The sequence below is a fragment of the Zalophus californianus genome, chromosome 1, assembly GCF_009762305.2.
Source record: "Zalophus californianus isolate mZalCal1 chromosome 1, mZalCal1.pri.v2, whole genome shotgun sequence".
Lineage (NCBI taxonomy): Eukaryota > Metazoa > Chordata > Mammalia > Carnivora > Otariidae > Zalophus > Zalophus californianus.
The window spans coordinates 36,651,409-36,672,786 of record NC_045595.1 but is presented as its reverse complement, the minus strand read 5'-3'; the positions used below and the strand labels follow the sequence as shown (position 1 = coordinate 36,672,786).

The 21,378-nt window shown below is 39.4% G+C and overlaps 1 protein-coding gene across 1 annotated transcript in view; it reads left to right on the top strand.

The window, feature by feature from the left end:
- Positions 1–21,378, top strand: part of FRMD4B (FERM domain containing 4B) — a 319,908-nt gene that overhangs the window by 85,660 nt on the left and 212,870 nt on the right. Inside the window, exon 2 of the mRNA XM_027585166.2 lies at positions 10,893–11,019. The gene's annotated coding sequence lies outside the window, so the exon portion shown is untranslated. The remainder of the gene's footprint in view (positions 1–10,892; positions 11,020–21,378) is intronic.

The window sequence follows — 21,378 nt, the reverse complement described above, 5'->3', positions numbered from 1 at the left end:
TGGGGCAAAGGTAGGAAGTAAGGGGGAGGATATAGTACATAGGAACATGAAGGAACATTTCAGGGGATAGAAATATTCTTTATCTTGATTGTGGTGATAGGTATAAAAGTGTCTATGTCAATATCTGATGAACTGAACACTTGAAGTGGGAGTAGTTTATTGTATGCAAATTATACCTCAACAAAGTTGATTTTTAAAATTTCTTTTGCAGTATCTTTTGTTGGTTCATTAGTACTCTAGAATCTGATCTTCCAAGATCTAGATTCCAAATCGATGTTCAATATTTACCCATTGTTAGATTATGAGTCTCATATACATAATATTAAAATAGGTATAGTAAATACATTTGGCCAACCTTCGGAACTTCCCTAAGAAACAAAAGAGAGGACGAATTTGTAAAAATTATTTATAAATCATGATACTGTGCAGAAAATTGACTGTCGCTACCATTATATGGTTCACCCTGTAAGTCAGAATGAAATTACCTTGATTTGGGCACAATAAAAATTAGTTGAGCCTCTTACCTGGACCCAAAATGAACTTTCCCCCTGTTGAATGCCTAGCTAAGAGCACAGAATATCCTAGCAAATTTCCTTAGTGTTTTAAAAATATCTACCTGCCTCAGTCCATGTGATGTACTGATCAACCCACTCAGACTAAGCACTTCACTTCCAGCAGTGACAACCTACACAATCGTTCCTCCAAGTCAAGACACACTGTACAAATCATCTGAGCTTGTCAATGAGGTTTGAATTTCATTTGACATCTCCAGAGAATCCTCTGCTTTCAGAGCAATGAGCCCTGTGTTGGAGAATCTAGCCTAGTTGTAGAGTAACAATGCAGATATTCATAGAGAGGCATATGTCTCTTCTGCAAATTAACAACTTGTATCCTGGGCCAGAAATTGAGTTTTGATTCTGAGGGGACAGGGAGCACTGAAAAGCTGGGTCCTGATTTAATCTAAAACAACACAGGCATTCATTTGACAAAAAGTCACTGAGTACTATGTGCATTGTCCTGGGCTCTGGGAATTTAGCAGTGAATGGGACAAGCAAGTTCTCTCTCCTTAGGAAGCTTACATTCTAGTGGAGGGGTGAGTAGCAATCAAGTAAACAATGTAATTTCAGGATCATACAGGAAATAAACAGGGGTAGAGAATAACACAAAAGTGGGTTGATATTATTTAGGCTATAGTGGTCAGGGAACATCATGCATGTTGAGTTAGGATGACGAGATGGAACCAGCTATGTGACAATCTAGAGAAACAGTGATCAGGGCAGTGGGGACAGCAAGCGAGAATGGGCTTGGCAAAGTAAGGAAGGGAAAGGAAACCAATGTGGGAAGTATCAAGAGTGAAAGGAAGACCGTCATGAAATGGGGCTACAGTGGTGGAGAGGGGGTAGAGTTGAAGATTTATTCCATGAAAATGAGAAGAAAATAAAAAAAGTAAAATCTTTAAAAAAAAAAAAAAGAAAATGAGAAGACCCTGAAGAGTTTAAAGCGGGGGGAAGAAATTATCTGATGTGTAAATATGGCCACTACGTGAAGAAGAGATTGTCTCGTGTCAGGTGGGGAAATTAATAAGAAGCCTGCTGAAATAGGCTAAGGGAAAGATGATCAGGCTTAGAGTGGACTGGTGGCATTGGAAATAAAGAGGTACGAACAAATAGAGTGACGTTTCCTAGAGACAGTGCTGCCGGGGTTTGAGGAATGGCAAGTTTTGGCGGGGGTGGGGAGGATGGGAAGAATACACGGTTTTATGGCGTGAGCAACAATGAGCTGATGGAAGTCTTTCTTAGGAGACCACCTGCAGTGACAGGTTTGGGTGTCTGCATCCTTGGTCCACCAGTAGGACAGTGACCAAATTACTCTGAAGGTTGGAATAGCAGTTAAGTATTTGTAAATATCCTGTGAGGGGAACTCCAGTTGTAAAGACCCTGTCATCTCTCTTCTGTGATTGTCTAGACATGCTAATACGTGGGTGCTGGAAATGTCGTGATTTCCTAATCACAACCTTCTTTTCCTAAAGCCATTTTCCACAGACATCAGTCCAGGGCAATAGCCAAACTCTTTCTGGCTGCTATTGTTTATTGCCGGTATGTCACTGTGCCCAACACGCTCACGGCAGGGGACATGCTTTGAGGAGTTTACTTTTGCTCTGGAAGACTTTTTGGAAGCTTGCTTCCTTTTGTTAATTATGGCTTGGGGATTACTTTGTCAGACATTTTGAAGCTCTGAAGTGTAAAAAAAAAAAAAAATTACAGGGTAATATTAAATATTTAAGTATTGCTCATTTCTCCATGTGGTATGAGATTTGGGCTAAGACTGAATCTTTGGGCTGTTTAATTCCCATGTTTATCATCTTGTATAGAGTCACAGATTCAATTTTGCCTACTTAAGCAAATTTTAAATTTGTTTCAAACAAGCAAGAATGGCATTAAATTGCCCTGACCTAGGTACATTGAGATTTTTGTTGTTTCTTTGTATTCATGGAGAGTAGTGAACATGAGCACTGAAACAGAAACATTTCAGCTTGTGAACATCCTGCTGGAGGAACGAGAAAAATCTTTTAAAATATTTAGGATTCTTTTGCATTATAAAAATAATACAAGCCCATCCTAGATAGTTTGGAAGGTACAGGAAAAAAAAAATCAGCCATAGCCCAAAGAAATCCATGAGATGTTGAAGTTTCTCATAAAATGCTAGGGTGGGAAGGGGCTTGTTGAATGATCGGATCCAACTTCTCATTTTGCATGTGAAGAAACTGAGGTGCCAGGGCAGTGTGGAGTGGAGAGCTCACGTTTCCTCGGGGCCAGTTTTGAGCTGTTTCCCTGATGGTTTATGTGGCTTCATAAGCTATTAGATTCTTGGGGACCTGATGGAGATGCAGAATCTGCTACACCCTCTTTTTGAACAAAGGGGATGTGACATCTTAACACTGGACATACATGTGGCTCCCTCTGCCCCCTGGTGTTCAAGAGGAGACACGGTCTTAAATAAGGATGGTGTTACCTTGCCTTGACTTGGATGAGCATTTCCCAAAGAGTGGTTTTTGGGTCACCTGCCTCAGAGTCATTGAGAGTCCTTGTTGAAAATGAAGATTTCTGGGGCCCATCCCTGGTTTGTGAAATCAACTCTAGAGGTGGGAGCAGGAATCTGCTTTCTTTTTTCTTTTTCCTTTTCTTTTTTTCTTTCTTTCTTTCTTTTTTTTCTTTCTTTTTTTTTTTTTTGATTTAAACCTCAGTGAACATACAATGCAGTATTAGTTTTTGGAGTAGAATTCAGTGATTCATCCTTTACATACAACACCCAGTGCTCATCATAACAAGTGCCCTCCTTAATACCATCACCCATCTAGCCCACTCCCACCCCCACCTCCCTATATCAACCCTCAGTTTGTTCTCTGTCATTAGGAGTCTCTTATGGCTTTTTTCCCTCTGTCCTTTTTTTCTTTTCCCCTTTCCCACATGTTCATCTATTTTCTTTCTTAAATTTACATGAGTGAGATCATACGGTATTTGTCTTAATCTGACTTATTTCGCTTAGCATAATACACTCTAGCTCCATCCGTGTCATTGCAAATGGCAAAATTTTATTCTTTTCCATGGTATATATAAACCACGTCTTCTTTATTCATTCATCAGTCGATGGACATTTGAGCTCTCTTCATAGTTTGGCTATTGTTGATAATGCTGCTATAAACATTGGGGTGCATGTGTCCCATTGAATCTATATTTTTGTATCCTTTGGGTAAATACCTAGTAGTGCAATTGCTGGATCATAAGGTCGTTCTATTTTTAACTTTCTTTTTTCTTTATTTAAATTCAATTAGCCAAGGTATAGTACATCATTGGTTTTTGATATAATGTTCCACGATTAATCAGTTCAGTATAGCTTTCTTAACAAACTCATGCATCCATTGAAAAATAAGTTTGTCAATAAGAATAAAAGAAAAAAAAGAATCATTCAAATTCTCTAACCTGTGATAAATAGATAATATAGATAGGTAGGTAGGTAGAGAAAGAGAGAGATACTAAGTAAATGTGTAAAAAGTTGGTGACTCCACACAAAGAAATTGTCAATGGTTTTCCCTGGGGGTAGAAATAGGGGGTGAATGAGAGAATGGGGCCTCCACTGTTCTATATAACTTAGAAACCTGGATTTGCAGAACACAAATCCTTCAGAATTCCTTTTTTAAAGTATTCCTGCAGTCAAGCTATTTCTTTGGGAGACTAGAAATGTCTACAGAATATTATTTATTTGCTTGAGTGACGTGTATGGCCAGTGGGAGAAAGGGAACACTCTTTGTTGATATAAGAGAACATAGAAGGATCAACCAGGGGACGAGGTGAGGTCCAAGTTAGTTCATTTATTTGCTCACTCATTTATTCAACACCTATTCATTGAATACCTTGTGTGTGCCAGGCACTGTTTGAAGTGCTGAGGACACAGGAGAGAATAAGACAGCAGGGTCCCTGTTTGTGTAGGGCTTATGGTCTATAATGGGGAAACACCAATAGAGTTTAACAAGTTAATTTCAAATGGTGACAAGTACTGTGAAGAAATGAAGGAGCTATGCCATTATGAATGATTTAAGGGCCATTCTCTGGTAGGAAGGGACAGTGTGAGAGATGACATCTGACCTGAGACCTTAGTGGCAAGAAGAAACCGTATCTGGGGAACAAGTTTGCATTAAAAGGAAGCTGTATACGGGCAGGGTCCTGAGGTGGAGTTAGCTTGATATGTTCAGGGTGTATAAAGAAAACCGGCATGGCTAAAGCTTAATGACTAACATGAGATTCAAGATAAAGTTCAAGAGGAAGACAGGGCTAAGCCACATACTGTAATCATGCCACAGTAAGTAGCTTGGATTCTATTTTAAGTGTAATAGAAAGCCTCAGGAGACCTACATTCAAGGAGGGATAGTTGATATCTTCAGATTTGGGTTTTTAGAAAAAAATCACTTCAGCACTCAAAACTACATAGAAACTAGAGTCAAGTTTTTAAAAAATGTGCAACTCCTTCAGGAGAAAACGTCATCGGAAACCACAAAAGAAGAACTAAAGAAATGGTCAGATCTACCATATACATGGAAAGGGAAGATCAGTATTATAAAATACTGATTTTTATCAAAAAAGGATTTCTAAATTCATTGCAATTCTAAACAAAATCCCAACAGCATTCTAAAATTGAATGGAAATGTAAAAATTCAAGAATTTAATAAGAGAGGTTTGCAAAAGAAGAAAAAGGAATGAGGGTTTCCCCTAGTTATCAAAATTTCTTATAAAGCCATAGTAATTAAGACACTGTGTTATTAGTGAAGGGGGATTGGATTACGAATAGACCAGTGGGAGAGAATAGAGAGCCCAGTGATGGACTGAACATATATGGACCCTCCTATGTGACGCAGGAGCCATTGAAATTCAGAGTGGAAAACATAGACTATCAAAGGTAAATGAGTATCAGAGTTATCAGAAGCGTCCTAATTTACACTTTGTACAAAAATAAATTGAGATAAATTGAAAACCTAAATATAGAATGTAAAAATTCAAAACCTGTGAGGGAGGGAAAAAATAAGGTATCTTTATACCCTTAGGATAAAGTGGATTTTATAAGCTAGAGACACAAATATCATCCTCAAGAATAATGAGCTTGATGGATTTCACTGTATCAAAATGTACAACTTCTGCAAATAACATCATAAAATGAAATGGCAGTTGACAAGCCAATAGAAGATATTTGCAACCTGATGTAACAAACAAAAGCTACATTTCTAGACTCTCTAGCAAACGTCTAGTCTATAAATTGGTAAGGAAAACTCAAACTACCTAGTAGAAAAATGGCTACTTACTCACAGGCACTTTCCTGAGGGGGAGACATGAATGAGCAATGAAAATGTGAAAAGGCTTTCCACATCCCTGATGAAGGCAAGAAATGCCAGGATAGCATTTTATACCTATTATAGCGATATGCCTATTGGAGTAGCAGAAATTCAAAAGGTTGAGTTAGACAAGTCAAACTTGGCAAGGAGTTGAGATAAACAGGCACTTGGGAGAGTAAGTTGTCATTCTCTAGTTAGACTTGAAAATCCACATATTCTACAACAGATTCTGTTGCAGACCGTAAGCAATCAACAGTGTTTCTCCAAGGAGGGGCTCTTGGCATTGTGCGAGGGACAAGTCTTTGTCCCTCAGGACTTTCATGCACCGGTAGAAAATTTAGCATCTCAGCCCTACTCCACCCCCAACTCACAAAAGAACTCTCCCCCATTTCCACATGCCCCCAAGAGAGTTGCACTTGAGGAGAACGTCCTGCAGGTACATAGTGCTGCTGCAATATGAATGTGCTGGGACAGCTGCTGTCACTGAACAGAGAGATCTGGGACCCGAAGGAGGACTGTGAAGGGTGTGCACCGGAACATCCTTTGTTAGGACCAAAAACTGGACATCGTCCAAATAGCCATCAGTCCGGGAAAGGAAAATGAAACTATGATACGGTTGTATGATAGAGTGCTATACAAGAATTAATGACCTAGATCTGATCTGTATGGAGCAAAGTGAAAATATCTCAAAAATAGTGTTGACTACAGTGTAATATACAACATGATACAATTTTTAAAAAAGTGTAAAAACCACAAGACTGTAGGATATATTGTTTTGGATACACATAACACACAAACACACACAGGCATATGCATCGTGAACTGGGGCGGTTTAAATTCTGTGTGGTTCTATTTCTTAAAAGAGTAGATGAACGTGAAGAACAACATTAGTTCATTTTGAGTGATGGGCATGTGGAAAGGAGTTTGTCGCATTATCTTCTGCATAATGCTGTATTTTCGCCCTCACTCAGGCTGCTGAGTGCACAGTGGATGGGGTGAATGGGAAGGTGAGCAGGGGTTGAGCATGGAGGTGGGGGCAGTGAGGCTGAGCTGGATGCGCAGTCAGGCCCTGGAGGAGCCGAGTGAGGACTCCAGCATCCCTGCCAATACCACTTTGAACTCCAAGGGGATGTGACCACTTTTCTGCTTCATTTCTCTATTGCCCAAAAGGTCTTCCTGGAATAACACTTCCCCTTGTTGCTTCCTCTGTCTTCCAAGCTACAATATTGTCACCTAAGCAAGCCAAGGATTTGTCAGCTGCTCATATTTTTTAGCAGAATGAGACATTCTGTATAAACAATTTAGGCCTTCTCCATCCCCATCCCTGCAATTATGCTCCTACCCTCCTTTTAATTTTTTTCCTGAGCATTTCTTTTACTGTGGTAAAATATACATAAAGTCAAATTTACCATTCTATTTTTATTTTTTAAGATTTTATTTATTTTATTTTAGGGAGAGCTCACGTGAGCATAGGGAGGGGCAGAGGGAGAGGAGAGAGAATCTCAAGCAGACTCCACTCTGAGTGAAGAGCCCAACACAGGGCTGGATCCCACAACTCCAAGATCATGACCTGAGCCAAAACCAAGAGTCAGGCGCCCAACTGACCGAACTACCCAGGCGCGCCCCCCCCATTCTAACTATTTTTAAATGTGCAATTCAGTGGCAGTAAGTATATTCACAGGGTTTTGCAACCATCATCACCATCTATCTCCAGAACTTTTTCATCATTCCAGATTGAAACTCTATGCCCATTAAACAATAACTTCCATTCCTCAGTCCCCTTGTCCTCTGATAACCTCTAGTCTACTCTCTATCTCTATGAATTTGACCATTCTAAGTACCCCATACAAGCAAGCATCGTATAATATTTGTCCTTTTGCATCTGCCTTATTCCACTTACTATAGTGTTTTTGAAATTCACCCACAATGTACCATGTATCAGGATTCCATTCTTTTTAAAAACGAATACTGTGCCGTTGCATGTATACACCACATTTTGTTTATTCACTTACCTGTCAGTGGACACTTGGGTTAGTTCTGTCTTTGGGCTACTGTGAACAATATAACATATAATGCAGCTATGAACAGGTGTACAACTGTCCATTCGAGTTCGTGCTTTCAATTCCTTGGGGTATATACCCAGAAGTGGAATTCCTGGATCTTATGGTAATTCTATGTTTAATTTTTTAAGGAACTTCCTAGCCAGAACTTCCCATAATGGCTGTACCATTTTACACTCCTCTTTGCAATGTGCAGGGGTTCTAACTTTTCCACATTTTCACGACTTCCTTTTTTTCATTTTGGAAATAGCCCACCTAATGGATATGAAGTGGTGTCTTATTGTGGCTTTGTCCTACACTTCTCATAATTAGTGCTGGAAAGCATCATACTTGTCTTCTGTCTAATTGATTGATCTATGATACCCATGGTTTGAGTATTTCTGCATTTTCCTAAATGCGTTCCATGGAACACAGGACCTATTACAACTTCTGGTATTGGGGGCTCGGGGGACATGAGATGGGAGAGGTTAAGTTGAGAAACAATGCAAAAAAAAAAAAAAAAACCCAACCCAACAACCTTCAGCAAAGTCAGATCAAGTACATATCGGCAAATTCAAGATGTTAAGTGTGAGTCGGTATCTTGAATCCCCATTCCTTGGTAGCTATTCTTTCAAGTATCTCATCATGCTGAGAGTTGTTCTATTATTTAAAGGTAAGCATCTTTGTATACAAGTGGCCCATAAAAAAAAAAGCGAACTCTTTCATGTGGTGCTCAAAAACAATTTTATCTGTTGCAACTTGGGAGGAAAAAACTGGCCATATTGATGATGATGTGCAATGGTAGACTCCATGGTGTGGCACTTTCCTTAAGGGATCCCCAGTGTTAATTGTGACCATATACAGTGTTCAGTTTCAGCTGACTTTAGAAATCACTGCCTACGCAAGATGCAGTTTTATTGTGTGTCCTCCCCTTGAAGTTTGAAATATATATTTTCCAGAACCTGAAAAGTCCTACAATAAAGAGACCCAACCAACGTAGTTTAAAGCAGGAGTTAGTGAGCTCTCTCTGTGAAGGGCCAGGTAGTAAATACTTTTGGCCTTGTGTCTCTGGTGCAGCTCTTCAACCTTGCAATCATAGCTCCAGAACAACCATAGACAGTCTTTAAATGACTAGATGTGGCTGTGTGCCAGAAAAAACTGTGCTTGCAGAAACAGGCAGCAGGCTGGATTTAATTCACAGGCAATCATTTTCTGACCCCTGGTTTAGACCATCATGACCGAAGTTTCTTGCATCCTGACTTTTCCCTCTTTTATTTTTTTAAATGTAAAACCTGTAGTAGACCCTTAGATGCCTGAATTCAAATACTAGAGGGTTTTAAATCCTTTGAGTGACACTGAAAGTTGATGGTGTGTAGCAGCTTTGTCACTTTTCGCGTACCTGGGTTTGCATTGTTTTGGCACCAGAAGTAGTTACTTAGTGGGTGGCCCGGGCTAAATTGTGTTCTACAGTTCATATGGTGAAGCTCTGACCCCCTAATATTTCAGAATGTCACTATATTTGGAGATAAAGCCATTGAAGAGGTGATTAAGTTAAAGTGAGGCTTTTAGAGCAATCTTGAAAAAGAACAAAATGGGAGCTATCGCAATCACATATGTCAAGATATACTACAAAGCTCTAGTAATCAAAACAGTATGGTACTGGCACAAAAGTAGATATATAGATCTATGGAACAGAATAGAGAGCCCAGAAATAAACCCATGATTATATGGTTAATTAATCTATGACAGAGGAGGCAAGAATCTTTCCAGTAGGAAAAAGACCATCTCTCCAACAAATGGTGTTGGGAAAATCGGCAGCTACATGCAAAAGAATGAAACTGGACCACTTTCCTACACCAGACACAACCATAAAACGGACTAAAGGCTAAATGTGAGACCTGAAACCATAAAATTCTTAGAAGAAAACATAGGCAGTAATCTCTTTGACAGCATCAATAGAAACATTTTTCTAAATGTCTCCTTTGGCAAGGGAAACAAATCTATTTTTGTCCTAAAACATACTGAAAATATTGCCTGCAGGAAACTCCCAGCCTATACCATGCTGTCATGGTGGTGGAGCTCCTGTTAGAAAATATGGATGGGCCATATGGCATCAGTAAGGAGACAGGGGTCAAGGTGCTGATGAACAAATCGTACCTAGTTCTTTTTGCTTCCTGCCGCCGTATTCCACTTCATCCCTGTGTCCTTGTCCAGGGCGAGCTGAGGGGCAGGTGGAATGGGGAGGTGCCTTGGGGCTGGTCAGACAGTTGAGTTTTATTTACCCACATGGCAAACCAGTGAATGCCACACCAGCTGCTTCCTCATCTTGTCCAGTTTTTACACACTGGTGTGTGTGAAACAGTTTGGCCCGTAGTTGACAAGGAGAAGCGCACTTCCTGACCCCAGGAGAGCTTCTGAGGAATAGCTGTTTCCTTTTCTTTTATAGCGAAAATGACAAATACATTTAAATGAGCATCTTATGACACAACATACACACTAAATTTCATCAGTATTCATGACATGCATTTCCTTCTCTTCACAACTGACAGCTATTAAAAATGAGATTGGGGAGCACCATCCTGGTTCCAGTTATTCTGGAACATGGATTCTGAGGTGAGGTTTTATTGATTTTTCCCACTTTCACAACCCTGATTTTACAACTGACTGTAGATAAGTTTTAGCCCTGCAGAATCTCCCCTCCAGAGACAGCGACACCATCTCTTCAATGAAATGCATTATGTCGGAGGCCAAATCAGTACCAGATCTCTAGTTGTTGAGAATAGCCTTGATTTCATTTGTATTTTGAGATAGCTCTATTTTAAATCTCATTAGGTAAATTTCTGAAACTGTGATTAAACTGTAGTCAGCCAAGGGAAAATTGGAAATAAATTAGAAGTGTCACCGATTTGAGAGCTCTAGTTTTTTCCTGTGTGCATACAGAAATTAAGGAACCTGTCTTTTCTGTGTTACAGGTTTTGATGAGAAATCCGGAAGAAAGAATGTGTGAAAGAAAAAGATGACATCTGTGCATGGCAAACCAAATCCGAAGATTATTACAGTGAAAAGAAAAGGAGGTCAAGAGAATACTTACTAGTAAAGGTAAGTGAACTTCTCTGTAAATGCTGAGCTCTGATAGGTTAGAACAGTTAGGTAGGTTTCTATATGTCTGTGTGTGAGTGTACGTTCGCTTGTCAAATGGGGACAGAGTAGGCTAGAATAGGGTAGGATGCATGATATGATCTAATGTCAAAATATTTATGTTCCAGCAGTGAAGAAGAAAACTAGTACATGCATTTGGCTCCCTATTCTCAAATAAAAGTGAAATGCCCAAAAGTCGAATAATAGACTTACCTTTTATAAAGGGGTTCTCTTCTCAGCAAAACAAACAAGAACCAAAATAAGCACTGTACTAACTATACTGTGCCATTGGCCCATTTCCTATAATATATTTCTAAGATATTGTACACTCAGTTGTAAAATTACTATCTCTTTGTTCACAGTTGAACACTTGACCAGCGAAGTCCAGTAGGCAGTTTAGCAAGCGAGTGGTTGATTATTTTCATGCATGCAATGATTTTCATCCTGAGCTTTGTTGTAGTAAAGATGTGCTTTGTACCTCTAGTGTTAACACTTACGGGTTTTTTGCCCCATTTTCCACTGCTTTTTATAATATAATAAGAGGGGAAATGAAATATTTCATTATGGCAATGCTATGGAAACCAAACTGCCAGGCATGCAGGCAGTCCTACCGTGTGGTATCTTGGGATGTTTCTTCATTAGCTGATCTCAGAAGTCCGTATTTGACACACAAAGGTGATTTGAAGGATATTGATGTGTGACGTGCGGAAGTATGACTTGTGCACCAGCAGAACGTACAACAGTTCAGGACAGCATTTACTCAGTCTCTCCAATGCTTCCATGGGTGAAATAAAGAGTTGGATTGAATGTCCACATGCCTGCTGGGGAGGACTGTCATCTAGCTGTCAAGGACACTGACTCAAGATTCTTGCTCTGCCACTGACCACTTCTGTGACTGTGGTCAAAATGATTAGTCTTCCTTTGACTCAGTTTTCTTGACTACATGAGGATGAGTAGATGGAACAAGTTAATAGATACAAAGCACTTGGAAGAATGGTGAGCCCATAAAGAGTGCTCAGTAGTTAGTGGCTGGCTTTATCATTAAGCAAAGTAGAGTCTCCTTCAGGGATGGAAATTTGTGTTGTTTGTTTTGTGTGGCATAGAGATGCGGAGGAGCCTAGAAGATGTAGGGGAAGCGGAGGGGACTATGTCTAACCCTGGGCTCTTAGGCTGTCCAGACCACTGTCACAGGAACCTGTGAGGTTAAGGATAGAAGTACATCTCAGTGCATCTCTAAAACTCATAGTCATTTGGATACTTTGAGAAGAATTGGAGAATATAAACTTAAGTGATGTAGGATCTTAAATTACAAATCAGGTCATCTCAGACTCTTGGCTGTAATCTGTAAGGCATGGTATGATCCAGCCCTGGCCACTTACCTCTACCCTGCCCCTCTTAGCATTCTGGTTCACTCATACCTTCTTCCTGTCCCTCTAAATCACACCAGCTCTTTTGCACACACTATCCGTGTGACACACTGCCTGTGAGCCTTTGCTCCCATTACCCAGCATAGCCTGCATGCCCTCCCTCCCTGCACCTGACACCTTTGCATGTTCCTTTCCATCTTTCTCAGACCTGTCTACTAAAGGGGTGGGAACCGTGACATCGTCTCCCCAAAATATCACCCCTACTGACATTCTTGTCAACAGTAACTATGAGAGCCTTTTTGTCCATATCCTTGCAACAAGAAGCATTCAAAATTATTTCTGTCCTTGCCAATCTGACAGGTGATGAGCTTGGCTATTTAAAGTAGGTAGAAGAGAGGGGCACGTGGGTGGCTTAGTTGGTTAAGTGTCTGTCCTTGGCTAGGGTCGTGATGGGTCCGAATCCCACATGAGGCTCCCTGCTCAGCAGGGAGTCTGTTTCTCTCTCTCACTCTGACCCTACCCCCTGTTCATGCTCTCACTCACTCTCAAATGAATTAATAAAAAAATTAAAAAAAAAAAAAATAAAGTAGGTAGCAGAGAGAATGCAAGGATTGGCAACTCATTCTTACTGGGAATTATTTTCTTTATTTGGTTCTTCAGTTATTTTTCCTGACTTCCTTACTGGTCTGTAAGTTCTGCAAGGCCCAGGACGGTGTTTTCACGGTAATATTCTAGGATCCTGGTCCAGCAACTGTTGTATATGATGTACTTGGAAACCATTCTGGGAGTGACAGAATGAATGAGAGAGACGGGGTCCCTGATCTCAGGAGCACAGGTCTTGTTATTGAGACTGATGATTGCTTTACAGGACTAGAAGTTCAGAATTAGAGCAAGGAGATGATCAGTGGGCCTCCAAAAAATTAGCCTCCTGGGGGCAGGAGTGAGATTCTAAACGCTAACTGGTAAACACAAATAAGGACCAACTTGAACAGGTGCAGACCCATAGTGCTGGGCCAGGGTGTTTACCCTTCAGGTGCTGCATTGTGTGGATGTGTGTGGGGTGCAAGGTTGGGGCTCGGGGCAGTGATCACTTGCCAACCGCTTTGGAGAAAATTTTAGGATTTTAATATCGAGTGCAGCAGCGTATATGCATTGCTACAGAATGTCAGCCCCGATGATAGTATACCTTGTTTAAATAACCACGCGCACCTGTCAGTCTGGCAAGAACAGAAAAAATTCTAAATACCCCTTGGGGGAAAGACATGGACAAAAAGGCTCCCATAGTCACTGTTGATGAGCCTGGCAGTAGGGGCAGTATTTTTGGAAGCTAACTTGGCAGTATGTATCAAAATGTTAAATGCACATTTCCGTTGGCCAGGTAATAGAACTTTATCTTCCAGACAAACTGGTATGAATGTAAAATGCTGTATGTACAAGTGCAATCGCTCTAGCATTGTTTTAATAGCAAAAATAAGGGAGCAGTTTATATATCTATTAACAGAAGAGTAGTAAATAAGTGATGGCATTTCCATCCAATAGAACAATGTGGCCCATGAAATGTGTTAAGTGAAAGGGGAAATCCTGCCAAAAGTATGTATATTTTGGTCCTGTTTGTTGAAAGCAAAGGAACACAACCCAGGTGTTCCATCAACAGATGAATGGATGGATAAGCAAAATTTGGTCTTCAGTGAAATATTCTTCAGCCATAAAGAGGAATGAAGTTCTGATACATGCTACAACATGGGTGAACCTTGAAAACATTATGCTAAGTGACACAAAAGGATAAACGTTGTACGATTCAACTTGTATGAATTATCTGGAATAGGCAAATTCATAGAGCAAGTAGAAATTATCAGGAGCTGGGATGAGGGAGGAATGGGGGGTTTAGTGATTAATGGCTACTGTTTGGGGTGCTGAAAAATTTTGGAGATAGATGGTGGTGATGGTTGCACGACACTGTGACTGTAATTAATGCCAGCGAATTATACACTTAAAAATGATGAAAATGGCAGATTTATGTCCTATCTATTTTATCAGAATTTTTTAAAACTTGAAAGAAAAAGCAAATGAACAAACCAAAAATAAAGCAGGCACACACACACAGGCGTGCCCATGGGCACTGTATAGTCTGGAAAGATACCTGCAGATTGTTGATGGTTATTGTCTAAAGGATGAAATGAGGGACAGAGCAGGAGGGAAGAAAATTTTGTCCTATATACTTGTGTATTTTTCACAGGAAGCATATATTTTAACATTTTTTGAATTTTTTGAATTGAAGGGTTTTCTTTAAGTCATCCTGACCTGTGGTAGAACGCTGGAGTAGGTACAGTTTTCTAGTTTGCAACCAAAACAATCTTGAAAGGTCTGTTTACAACTGAACATGTTCACATCTAACATCTCTGTGCAATGTTTAACCTGGAGTGCGAATTTAATTACAGTTTAAAATGCAAAATCGTTTTCCTTTTCTAGATTAAATTACATCTTGTGGAAAACAGGCTCTTGATATAAAAAGAATTTGGTCTTATCCCTCCCTCATTGAAGACGGACTTCTCTGTCTAGTAATTTCCTGCAAAGCAAGATGCTTCTATTTGTAGTTTTATATCCCCTTTGCTGGTAAAGCATCTAAGATGTGTTGGCTATAGAAAATGAGCCTCAATATGAGAACACCTAGAAATTTTTATGCATAACAAGAGATTTTTTAAAGCCCTAATAAAATTCCATAAAAATAGCATTTTACTGGGTTCCCCATTTTACAAAATGTTTAAGCCCTATCACATGGTCATAAGTTTATATAAGTAGAGAGAATGTATGGAAGGATGCACATCCCAGGCTGTTCATGTTGGTGGCCTCAAGGAGATGATCTCATGGATGGTGTCAGATGAGAGGAGATTCTTTATATACCTGTGCATTGTTTAATTGTTACAACTAAGGGCTTTCCTTAATAGCTTCCTGAAGGTATAACTGACCAGCAATAAACTGCACATACTCAAAGTGTAAAATTTGAGGAGTGCTTGGTGGCTTTAGTCAATAGAGCATGCAACTCTTGATCTCAGGGTCATGAGTTTGAGCCCCAGTCTGAGTGTAAAGTTTACTTTAAAAAATAAATAAAAATAAAGTGCAAAATTTGAGAAAAAAATGTAACTGTATGAGGAGAGGGATGTTAACTAAATTTGTTGTGTTAATACTTTTACAATACGTTTATGTCAAGTCACGATGCTGTACGCCTTAAACTTATACAGAGCTGTGTGTCACTTATGTCTCAAGAAAACAAAAAAAAAGTATACACACACACAATGGAATATTACTCAGCCCGTCAAAAAGAATGAAATCTTGCCATTTGCAGTGACGTGGATGGAACTAGAGTGTATTGTGCTAAGCGAAATAAGTCAGAGAAAGACAAATACCATATGATTGCACTCATATGTGGAATTTAAGAAACAAAACAGATGAACATAGGGGAAGGGGGAAAAAAGAGAGAGGGGGAGGGAAACCATAAGAGACTCTTCACTATAGAGAACAAACTGAGGGTTGCTGGAGGGGAGCTGGGGGGGGGGGATGGGCTAGATGGGGGATGACACTTGTGATGAGCACTGGGTGTTATATGTAAGTGATGAATCACTAAATTCTTCTCCTGAAACCAATGTTACACTATATGCTAACTAACTAGAATTCAAATAAAAATTTGAAACAGACCAAAAAAAAAAGGCAAAGAGAGGGAAGGGAGAATGTTGAAACTGACAAAATATTTTCAAATATAGTTAAGAAAGAAGATCATCTGAGAACCATGTCTTATTTTCTATTGCATGTTCAGCACTGTTTTGGCAATAAAATAAAGCAGCAGCTTAGAGCTGAGAAGCCAAAAAAATAAAAAAATAAAGTGGACAGTTTGATAAGTTTTGACATATGTTTATACTCATGAAGCCGTCACCATAATCAAGTTAATGAAAACATCCATCATTCCCAAAAGTCTCCTCATGCACCTTTGTAATCCCCCCTTCCTACCCTACGTAGCCCTCTCTTGCCCCAGGCAGCCACTGATCTTGTTTCTATCACTGTATATTAGTTTGCATTTCCTACAGTTTTATATAAATGAAATCCTACACTATAAATTGTTTTGTCTGGCATCTTTCACTCAACATGATTATTCTGAGATTCATCCATGCTGTAGTATTATGGATGTTCCATTCCTTTTTATTGTTGAGTTGAATTCCATTATACGAATAACCTCCATTTGTTTATTTATTCACCATTGGTGGACGTTTGAGTTGTTTCTAGTGTTTCACTGTTACAAATAATGCTACTATGAATATTCATGTGTAAATCTTTATGTGGATATATGCTTTCACTTCTCTTGGGTAAATATCTAGGAGGAGTGGAATGGATCATATGATAGGTGTATGTTTAACTTTTTGAGAAATTGCCAAACTGCTTTCTAAAGTGGTTGTACAATTTTACATCCCCACCTGCACTGAAAGAGAGTCCAGTTCCTTTACATTCTTGTCAGTACTTGGTATGACCAGTCTTTTTCCATTTTATTCATTCTAATAGGTATGTACTAGCAAGAGCAACTCGTTGTGGTGTTAACTTGCATTTCCCTAAAAACAACTGATGCTAAGTATCTTTTCATGTCCTAACTTGTCATCTTTATATCTTCTCAGTGAATGGTCTGATTCAATCTTTTGTGCACTTTTTAAAAATTGGGTATTTTGTTTTCTTATTGATTTTTGAGAGTTCTTCATATATTCAGGATGCAAGTCCTTTCTCAGATGTATGCTTTGCAAATACTTTCTCCCAGTGTCTAGCTTATTTTCTCTTTTTCTCAATGTTGTCTTTTGAAGGGAAGAGGTTTTTATTTATTATTATTATTATTAAAGACTTTATTTATTTGAGAAAGAGAGCATGAGCAGGGGTGGGGGCAGAGGGAGCCCACTGAGCAGGGAGCCTGATTCATGGCTCAGGGACTCTGAGATCGTGACCTGAGCTGAAGGCAGGTGCTTAACCAACTGAGCCACCCGGGCGCCCTGAAGGGCAGAGGTTTTTAATGTGTTTACTTTGTTTTAATTTGAGTTATTACAGCGAGGGACATTTAAAGATATTTGTCAGCCCTAGTAATTTTTACATTTAGATACTCACGATATGAAGCATATTAAAATACACACGTATCTCACATTAAAGAAAATTTTTTGCTCTATTCCCTTTTTAAAGACTTTTTAATTCTGATTTTGAAATTATTTATTTAACGAAACTCATTTAGTTTATTTATTATTGGCTGTAATTCTTCAAGACTCATCCTGTATCCTTGATGATTCATGCCAAGTAAAAAATGTAACTTAAAATTATTTTAGGGACGCCTGGGTGGCTCAGTCAGTTAAGCGGCTGCCTTCGGCTCAGGTCATGATCCCAGGGTCCTGAGATCGAGTCCTGCATCGGGCTCCCTGCTCCATGGGGAGTCTGCTTCTCCCTCTATCAGCCTCTCTCCCTGCTTGTGCTCTCTCTCTCTCTCTCTGACAAATAAATAAATAGAATTTTAAAAAAATTTTTATTATTTTAAAATATAATGTAATTTAATATAAACTACAATTTATCAACTAAGTTTGACAATATGTTAATTTTTGTAGATATTAATTTAAATATTTGTTACTTTAGATTGAGTGGTTTTCTTTTCATATTTAGAAGCCAGTAAGTTTGTTTGCTTGTTTTTTAGCTCTAGAATAATCTTTCTAGACCCCTGGAAAATGTGTAACTTCCAGACTTCGGGTAAAACAGTCTGGTTAAATTACATTTAAGGAAAAGTATAATAATTAATAAATTAAAATAAATAGAAAACAGACGCAAGTTCTTTTTCCCCCTTCAAAGCAAGAAATAACCTTAAAATCATCAAAGATGTATATGAATATAGGAAAATCTAAATGTCAGATGAATGCTAGGGATTAAAATATGTGCCCTTCCTATGGAATTCTGCTTCAAAACCATTTAAATATATGTGTATGTATTTCTAATAAGTGTTGGTGAGGCTGGTCAGAAATTGGGGGGTGGATGTAAAATGGTGCAGCTCCTGTGGAAAGCAGTATGGTGATTCTTCAAAAAATTAAACTAGTATTACCATATGATCCCCCATTTCTACCCCTGGGTGTATACCTAAAAGCATTGTAAACAGAGACTTCTTGAACAGATATTTGTACACCAATGTTGATAGCATTATTCACAATAACCACTGGTAGAAACAAGCTAAACATCCACTGACCGGTGAATTGATAAACAAAATGTAGTCCATACATACAATGGAATATTATTCAGGAATAAAAAGGAATGAAATTCCGACACATGATACAATATGGAAGAACCTTGAAGGCTTCTGCTAAGTGAAATAAACCAGACACGATATGACAAATATTGTATGATTCCGTTTACATGAGATTGCTAGAGTTGTCAAATTCACAGAGACAGAAGGCAAAATGATGGTTCCCTGGGGTGGGGGGGTGGAGGGAAGGGGGAATGAGGAGTCACTGCTTAGAGGATACAGAGTGTCATTTAGTGATGATGAAAATGTTCTGGAGATGGATGGTGGTGATGATTGCCCAGCAACATAAATGTACTTAATGCCACGGAACTGTACACTTAAAAATGGCCAGAAGGGCAAGTTTTATCCTATGTATGTTTTACCACAACTATAAAAAACACTAAGAGGAAACATTTCCAAGGATTTCCAAATGAAAAAAGTTAATAGCTAAAATATCACCCTGATACTTTTTAGATACAAATACAACAAAAAGTTAGTAGCTAAAATATCACCCTGATACTTTATAGTCAGCCCAAATTTCTTCATGGTCTCATGGCCCAAAATGAAAGAACAATATTTTTAAAGGGAAAAAAAATTATTTTCCTTGTAAATGATGTTTCCTACTTCTGACTTCAGTAGCTCAAATTCAGAAACGCAAATTACTAGCCAACTGCCAGGCATTCTTTTAAGATTTTACATGTATTAACTCATTTAATCTTCAACAGAACTAGGACAGACTGTTATTTCCAGTTCAGAGACGAGGAAGGACATTGAGAACAGAGAGGTTATATAACATGCCCAAGGTTACGCATATATAATATATATGTTCATATATTTATAATAATTATATAATATATAATATACAATTGTTTCCCAGTTCTTCTACCACTACTTCTGCCATGGAAAATCATGAGCCAGGAGTGCTTCCCGGAACACTTTTGGGCATCTTGGACATACTAGGGATTTCCCAAATCTACCACGAGGGGGCAGTTCCTCCCCATTTATATTCTGACAAACCTTAACCAAAACTTGATTTTCCCTCAGCACACGTGAGACAGGCTGACATTTTCCAAGCAGACTCTGCTAAAGACTTCCAAGAGATGAAGAAAAGAAATAATAAAAATATGAAACCCAAGAAATAGTAATTCCTGAAGAAACAGCAAATCTGCCAAACTCTCCTGGGCCAGTATGGAATATAAATTCTCAGCCATGTTGCTTGCCGTTTGCCCCGCTCCCATTTCTTACCCAGGTGACCTTTCTGTCCTCTTCACCCCCAAGAGCATCTATGGACTTACCTTCTCACAACTGAGGATAAATCCCATAGACCCTTGTGTTTTCACAGCTCAAATTATTTTCTAATTTAAATGTCCCAGGTCTGCACTGTGATCTTTCCTCTCAGTCCTGATTGGCAGCTCTGAGGTACCTCTGTGGTGAGGAATGGATATGGCAGTTCCATGAACTTCTAGTCGTGACTAAATGTGCAGTAAATGGATCGCCCTCAGGTCCCTTGCCAGGGCAGACATTATTCATCAGCAAAGCATGCTTTCTTTGTAGAACTCAGAACCAGTCTCACAGACTTTCCTGACACTGGGTTCCAGGTAGGCATTATTACCAATGGGTCGCTGTTAATGTGAGTGGGAGAATTCTCTCATCCAAGCCTGGGATATAAATTCCACCCACTTCTGGAAACTCCTGTGGTAACTCCCTCAGATGAATGTAATCTCCAGTAACCTCTACCCAAAACACATACACACATACATTTTTAAAAGCCTATTTGAGAGGGTGCCTGGGTGGCTCAGATGGTTAAGCGTCTGCCTTCGGCTCAGGTCGTGATCCCAGAGTCCTGGGATCGAGTCCCGCATCGGGCTCCCTGCTCCTCGGGAGCCTGCTTCTCCCTCTGCCTCTCTCTCTCTCTCTCTCTCTCTCTCTGTCTCTCATGAATAAATAAATAAAAAAATCTTTAAAAAAAAAAAAAAGCCTATTTGAGAGCCACAATAATGAAAGTCTGTATTATAAGCCCATCGGAGCCTAATCCATACCTTATGTATAGAGCCCTGCACAAATACCACACCTTATTGGAAGACGAAGTTTGTTACATCCCAGTATGTTCCAGAGGCTCCAAACTTGGTCCGTTCTGTTGTTTAACTTCTGATGGGTATTGATATCATGTGCTTACGCCCCATTTTGATTAGCATGTCCTTGGAGTTGCCTTTGTATGAGCTGCTCAGGAAATAGCCCGTGCTCTCTGTGGAACTTAAGCAACTGTCAGGCGTAAAAAGTCCTAACCTGTAATGGTAGGCTTTGAAGCTAGTTGCCATGCGACAGGTGTTGTTGTTGTTGTTGTTTTCTCTTTTTCTTTTCTTGTAATGCTGAAAGCATATTTTAGCATTCAAGAATAAGAGGAGCAATACAGGGGCACCTGGGTGGCTCAGTCAGTTAAGCATCTGCCTTCAGCTCAGCTGTGATCCCGGGGTTCTGGGATCAAGCCCCACATGGAGCCCCACATTGAGCTCAGCGGGGAGTCTGCTTGTTCCTCTCCCCTGTCCCTCCCCCAGCTCATGCACTCTCACTCTCTCTCAAGTAAATAAATAAAATCTTAAAAAAAAAAAAAAAGAGGAGTACAGCCTAGAGAGTAAGCTTGAACTCTGGGGTTAGATGGGCTTCCACTCTTTA